The sequence below is a fragment of the Arachis stenosperma genome, chromosome 2 (genome assembly GCF_014773155.1).
Source record: "Arachis stenosperma cultivar V10309 chromosome 2, arast.V10309.gnm1.PFL2, whole genome shotgun sequence".
Taxonomy (NCBI): Eukaryota; Viridiplantae; Streptophyta; class Magnoliopsida; order Fabales; family Fabaceae; genus Arachis; species Arachis stenosperma.
Genome location: NC_080378.1, coordinates 39,427,811 through 39,435,530, shown reverse-complemented (window position 1 = coordinate 39,435,530; position 7,720 = coordinate 39,427,811). Strand labels below are relative to the sequence as shown.

The window sequence follows — 7,720 nt, the reverse complement described above, 5'->3', positions numbered from 1 at the left end:
GTAGAAGAATTCAAGAACAAAAGATACAAATCTCCATAAAAAATCAGCAGAAAAAAGAAAGAAACATTATTCAAGGTAACATACTGTTTTACTGTTCTTCAAGGTTTTACACATATCTGTTTCTGATTTCGAAATCGAAGCACTATATCATCAGTATTTCTCGCTCTGTTTCTTCTAGGTTCTTCTAGGTTCTTCTTGTTTTAGATCTCATATTACTGTTCTGATGAAACAGTTCTTCGTTTACGCTATCTTACATACTTCTAGTGAATGCTTTAATGTGTGTTCTGATTTATTTGGTACATATTTTGTGTATGTTTACATGTTTTTTAAGTAGGTTTGTGCATGTTTACATGAAAGACTCTTCCTCTTCTAACTGACTTTTGGGTGTATATGGCGAATTTTTTGGTGTATATGGTCGATTGTCTGGTGTATATCTCGGACTTGGCATGCGATTGTTGCTTCTAGTGGCATTTTGAACTTAAATATATTTCTAAACTCATATAATGTCATATAATCCAAAAAAAGTGGAAGTGTATGGGACTGATATATATATTAGGAATTTTGAAGTCTAACAGTTACTATTCTAATTGTGCTTGACCTTGTAGTGTCATTTTATGGATGTTTGGCTGAATTGAATATGATTTTGAATTGATTTAATTTTGTTTAATTAAAAAAACAAAATAGATATGGGACTAGGTTTGGGTGCATGTGGCTGATATTGGGGGTGTATCTGACTGATCTATGGGTGTACGTCTCTGATTTTTTGGTGTATTTTTTTATCTATTAACAGCATCTCATTTTCATTGTAGTATGGGGTGTATCTGACTGATCTATGGGTGTATGGCTCTGATTTTTTGGTGTATTTTTTATCTGTTGACAGCATCTCTTTTTCATTGCAATAAAAATGGCAAGCCAAAATCAGGATGGAAAAAAATACAATGTAAGCACAAATATATGTCTTAGAACAAGTCAATTTTTTCTAATACAAATATATCTTATTCTAATGACTCTAATTTTGCTTTGTTTATAGCAAACCAAAGACTTGAAATGTGCAACCCATTTGTTGAGTGAAAAATTTGAACAAATGAGCGAGGAAAAGAAAGCAATTATTCAGAATTTTAAGTTTCGGTGGACTGATGCACATTCCGCTAATGAGGGTGCATCACAAACTACTAAAAGAGTTGGCTAATTCCTTTAAATTGGGGAAAAACACACTTGAAACTAGCTACGGTTCGTTTAGAGTTAAACCCAACACAATAAGGGCTGCGCTTGGCAACAACGCATCAAGTAACTCATTACAGAAAACCTTTATACTTCCATTCTTCGTAATATATTATTCTGCTATCATATAATCAAGAAACAAACATAGGTGTATATGAGTGATATTGGGGTGTATATGAGTGGTATTGGGGTGTATATGAGTGATGTTGAGTGATGTTTGGGTGTATTTTAGGTGATTTTCAGTTTAAGTTATTTTCTTTTTTGTAGGAGATCTATTTCCTGAGAAAGTCAGTTATAAAGAACTTTTTGAAGAGAACAAACAGATTTTTAAAAGATTCCAAGGGAAGACTCCAAAAAGTCTGACAGATGAGATGATGAGTATTGGTGTTGTAAATGAACAGGATCGCCTCATGTTCAAGAGGATTTTCATCCTCTATATACAGATGGTGTTCCTGTTACCAACCACAATAAACAAAATCTCTCTTGTGCACCTAGCTCCAATTTTCAAGATGGACAGAATAAAGGAGGACAACTGGGGAGCCCATGTTCTGAATTTTATCATCAAGGGCATAACTAATTACAATCTGAAAAAGAAAAAGCCAATCGATGGCTACCTATTTGCCCTGATGATAGTCTATTTCCATCTATCAAAAAACAAAGACAAGAAAGGAGAAGAAAGACCTGCACAACCCTAGATTTCCAACTGGGATAGAGAGCAGTTGGTTGAAAGGATGAGAACAGAAATGGATGGACATAAGGTAAGTGAACGGAATACCTTGGGTGTATTTTATTTACGTGAATGCTGTTAACTAACATTTCTACTGTTTCAGGGAATTGTAAAAATGGCCGAAACAAAAGAGAAATTGAAACAAATGAAGAAAAAAGAAAAGAAAGAAAAAAACAAAAAAAACAAAAAAGTAAGGCAAGTTCATCATCATCTGAGAGTGAAATGTCTAAAGCTAAAGTCTATTCTTCTTCTGAGGCTGAGACTGAAGAAGACTCAGAGGAACCAAAGAGGAAACAACCCACCCGAACAGCCAAAAAAGTAAGTAACATACTTGGGTGTATTTTGTCACTTTTAGGGTGTATTATGTTACTTTTAGGGTGTATTTTGTCACTTTTAGGGTGTTTTTTGCTAATGATTGTTTGCCTTCTAGAATGGAATCCAAAAAAAGGAAGAAGATTCAGGAGGATTCTGATTCAGAAACTGAATCGAATGATAAGTAATGTTCTGAAATTATCATCGCTTTCTTTTCCGTTTATTCTCAAAATTTCATGTATTAACAGAGCATTTCTTATTAACTTTCAGAAACAAAGAATCATCACCAGTAGAAAAACAAAAAACAAAGAAAAAAATTCAGACTAGAGCCAAAAAGTAAGCACTGCTTTGGATAGTGTTTTCTGATCAATTTTATTTTGTCTTTCTGATTCATACTTTTTTCCCCATGATAATCCAAAAAAAGCAAGCTCATTGTTGAGGATTCATCTCCTAAACAAACTCAATCCTATCATGGGTAGGATACTGATGAGCGGATAATTTGTATACTTTTTGGCATTGTTTTTAGTATATTTTTTATATGATATAGTTAGTTTTTAGTATATTTTTATTAGTTTTTAATTAAAATTCACTTTTCTGGATTTTACTATGAGTTTGTGTGTTTTTCTATGATTTCAGGTATTTTCTGGCTGAAATTGAGGGACCTGAGCAAAAATCTGATCCTGAGACCAAAAAGGACTGCAGATGCTGTTGGATTCTGACCTCCCTGCATTCGAAGCGGATTTTCTGGAGCTACAGAAGCCCAATTGGCGCCCTCTCAACGGCGTTGGAAAGTAGACATCCTGGGCTTTCCAGCAATATATAATAGTCCATACTTTGCTCAAGATTTGATGGTCCAAACCGGCGTTCAAAGTCACCTCAAGGAATCCTAGCGTTAAACGCTGGAACTGGCACCCAAATGGGAGTTAAACGCCCAAACTGGCACCAAAGCTGGCGTTTAACTCCAAGAAGAGTCTCTACACGAAATTGCTTCATTGCTCAGCCCAAGCACACACCAAGTGGGCCCGGAAGAGGATTTTTATGTCATTTACTCATTTCTGTACACCCTAGGCTACTAGTTTCTTATAAGTAGGACCTTTTACTATTGTATAGAAATCTTTTGATCACTTTTAGATCTCTAGATCATCTTTGGACATTTTAGTTCTTAGATCATTGGGAGGCTGGCCATTCGGCCATGCCTAGACCTTATGCTTATGTATTTTCAACGGTGGAGTTTCTACACACCATAGATTAAGGTGTGGAGCTCTGCTGTACCTCGAGTATTAATGCAATTACTATTGTTCTTTCATTCAAACTCCGCTTGTTCTTTATCCAAGATATCACTTGTTCTTCAACATGATGAAGGTGATGATTGACGCCCATCACCATTCTCACTCATGAACAAAGTGACTGACAACCACTCTTGTTCTACAAGCATTTGAGGCTTGGTGAATATCTCTTGGATTCCTGATTGCACGATGCATGGTTGATCGCCTGACAACTGAGTGCTCGCCTGACAAACGAGCCAACCATTCCGTGAGATCAGAGTCTTCGTGGTATAGGCAAGAACTGATGGCAGCATTCAAGAGAATCCGGAAGGTCTAACCTTGTCTGTGGTATTCTGAGTAGGATTCAATGATTGAATGACTGTGACGTGCTTCAAACCTGTAACCTACTGGGCGTTAGTGACAGACGCAAAAGAGTTATTCTATTCCGGTAGGGGAGGGAACCACACCGGTGATTGGCAGCACTGTGACAGAGTGTGTGCATTAGCTTTCACTGCGAGGATGGGAGGTAGCTGCTGACAACAGTGAGACCCTATACGAGCTTGCCATGGAAAGGAGTAAGAAGGGTTGGATGAAGACAGTAGGAAAGCAGAGAGACGGAAGGGAAGGCATCTTCATGCGCTTATCTGAAGTTCCTACCAATGAATTACATAAGTATCACTATCTTTATCTTTTATGTTATTTTCGTTCATCACCATATATATCTGAGTTTGCCTGACTAAGATTTACAAGATGATCATAGCTTGCTTCAATACTAACAATCTCCGTGGGATCGACCCTTACTCACGTAAGGTTTATTACTTGGACGACCCAGTGCACTTGCTGGTTAGTTGTGCGAAGTTGTGTAATGCCATGGTATTGAGCGCACCAAGTTTTTGGAGCCATTACCAGGGATTATGAGAGTTGTGAAAAAGTATAGTTCACAATTTTGCGCACCAAGTTTTTGGCGCCGTTGCCGGGGATTGTTCTAGTTTTGAGCAAGCCTTTGGTAACATCAGTGCCAAGATCCGGCAACAACATCAAATTTTTGGTGTTATTGCCCGGGATTGTTCAGGCTGGACAACTGACGGTTCATCTTGTTGCTTAGATTAGGTATTTTTTTTTCGAAATTCTTGAAGATGAATTCTAGAGTTTCATGATGATTTGTTGAAATCTGGCTGGCTGAGAAGCCATGTCTAATCTGATTGGACCGAGGTTTCAACTTATCACCACAAGAGCTTGTTGATTTCGTATCAATCTTGCTTTTGGAGCAGTGATTTGCTAAGGCTTGGCTGACCTTTGGTCATGTCTAGTGTTTTGGACCGAAGCTTTCTTTGGAAGCTTGGCTGGCTGTGAAGCCATGTCTAATTCCTGGACCGGAGTCTTAGACTAGCATTGCACTGATTCCTGGAATTCTCATTAAGAATTTTGATACCTTCTTTTTCCACTTAATTTTCGAAAAACACAAAAAAAAAAATTAAAAAATAAAAAAAATCATAAAATTCAAAAATATTTCTTGTTTGAGTCTCGTGTCTCATCCTAAGTTTGGTGTCAACTGCATGCATTCATATGTCTTAGTGATCTTCAAGATGTTCTTGATGATTCACTTGCTCTGATCTTTGAATTCTATTGACTTGAGTATTTTGTGTGTCTCATATGCATTTTCAGTTCATTAGTGTCAGTAGTATACAAACTGCTAAGTTTGGTGTCTTGCATGCATTGTTATTTGATTCTTGTTGCATTTTAATTATTAAAAATCCAAAAATATTTTTAATTTGTGTCTTTTCAAGTCAATAATACAAGGGATTGAAGATTCAGAACACACTGCAGAGGAATTATACAGAAAAAGCTGAGCATTCAAAAATGCCCAGTGAAGAAGGCAGACTGGCGTTTAAACGCCAGCCAGGGCACCTGGTTGGGCGTTTAACGCCCAAAAAGGTAGCATTTTGGGCGTTAAACGCCAGAATGTATACCATTCTGGGCGTTTAACGCCAGGATGGTGCTAGGGGGAAGATTTTGTTTTCAAATCAATTTTTTTCAAGTTTTTCAAAATCAAATCTTTTTCAAATCAAATCTTTTCACTCAAATGTTTTCAAAATTAATTTCTTTCCTTTCAAAGATACTTACTAACAATTAATGATTTGATTGAACATTTTTTGCCTTTTCTGTTAAGGAAGGTTTTATGTTTGAATCATATCTTTTCTTGTTAGGCAAGTCACTAATTTTCCAAATCAAATCTTTTAAAATAATTTTCAAAACATATCTTTTAAAATGGTTTTCAAATCATATCTTCTCAATCACATCTTTTTAAGACAATAACCTTTCAATCATATTTTTTTATCATATCTTTTTCAAATTAGTTTTCAATCAAATCTTTTTAGTTTCTAATTTCAAAATCTTTTTCAAAAATCACTTGATTTCTCTTCCACTTTCAATTTTCGAAAATTATCAATCAAATTTTCAAAATGTTTTCAAAATCTTTTAATTGAATTTTCGAAAATCCTCTTCCCTCCTTCTCACATCCTTCTATTTATGGAGTACCACTCCTTCTAAATGCACAATTCGAACCTTATCTAATTAAAGTTCGAATTCTTCTTCTCCTTCTTCTTTCTATTCTCTTTTCCTCTGACATTTCAAGGAATCTCTATACTGTGACATAGAGGATTCCACATTTTCTTTTTCTCTTCTCTTTCATATGAGCAGGAGCAGAGACAAAGGCATTCTTGTTGAAGCTGATCCTGAACCCGAAAGGACCTTGAAGAGAAAGCTAAGAGAAGCCAAAGCACAACTCTCTTTAGAGGACCTGACCGAATTCTTCAAAGAAGAAGAACCCATGGCAGCCGAAAACAACAACAATGCCAACAATGCAAGGAAGGTGCTGGGTGACTTTACTACACCTACTCCCGACTTCTATGGGAGAAGCATCTCTATCCCTGCCATTGGAGCAAACAACTTTGAGCTTAAGCCTCAATTAGTTTCTCTAATGCAACAGAATTGCAAGTTCCATGGACTTCCAATGGAAGATCCTCATCAGTTTTTAGCTGAATTCTTGCAAATCTGTGACACAGTCAAGACTAATGGGGTTAACCCTGAGGTCTATAGACTGATGCTATTCCCTTTTGCTGTAAGAGACAGAGCTAGAATATGGTTGGATTCTCAACCTAAAGAAAGCCTGGACTCTTGGGAAAAGCTAGTCAATGCCTTCTTGGCAAAGTTCTTTCCACCACAAAGATGGAGTAAGCTTAGAGTGGAAGTCCAAACCTTCAAACAGAAGGATGGAGAATCCCTCTATGAAGCTTGGGAAAGATACAAACAATTAATCAGAAGATGTCCTTCAGACATGCTTTCTGAATGGAGCATCATAGGTATTTTCTATGATGGTCTCTCTGAACTATCTAAGATGTCCTTGGATAGCTCTGCTGGAGGATCTCTTCATCTGAAGAAGACGCCTGCAAAAGCTCAAGAATTGATTGAAATGGTTGCAAATAACCAATTCATGTACACTTCTGAAAGGAATCCTGTGAACAATGGGACTAGTCAGAAGAGAGGAGTTCTTGAGATTGACACTCTGAATGCCATATTGGCTCAGAATAAAATATTGACTCAACAAGTCAATTTGATTTCTCAAAGTCTGTCTGGAATGCAAAATGCACCAAACAGTACTAAGGATGCTTCATCTGAGGAAGAAGCTTATGATCCTGAGAACCCTTCCATGGAAGAGGTGAATTACCTAGGAGAACCCTATGGAAATGCCTACAATTCTTCATGGAGAAATCACCCAAATCTCTCATGGAAGAATCAAGAGAGACCTCAACAAGGTTTCAATAACAATAATGGTGGAAGAAACAGGTTTAGCAATGGCAAGCCTTTTCCATCATCTTCTCAGCAACAGACAGAGAGTTCTAAGCAGAATACTTCTGACTTAGCAACAATGGTCTCTGATCTAATAAAGACCACTCAAAGTTTCATGAATGAAACAAGGTCCTCCATCAGAAATTTGGAAGGACAAGTGGGTCAACTGAGCAAGAAGGTTACTGAACTCCCTCCTAGTACTCTCCCAAGTAATACAGAAGAAAATCCAAAAGGAGAGTGCAAGGCCATCAACATGGCCGAATATGGAGAGGAAAGAGAGGAAGAAGACGCCACTGAGAAAGACCCCAGTGGGCGTGCACCACTCTCCTCTGAGTTCCTCAATGAG

The 7,720-nt window shown here is 37.2% G+C and overlaps 1 non-coding gene across 1 annotated transcript; it reads right to left on the bottom strand.

Annotated features, from left to right (window-relative positions):
- Positions 1–6,760: 6,760 nt before the first annotated feature.
- On the bottom strand, positions 6,761–6,868 carry LOC130963924 (small nucleolar RNA R71). The gene has a single exon (XR_009080040.1). It is a non-coding gene; the product is annotated as a small nucleolar RNA R71 (small nucleolar RNA).
- Between the last annotated feature and the right edge of the window lie 852 nt (positions 6,869–7,720).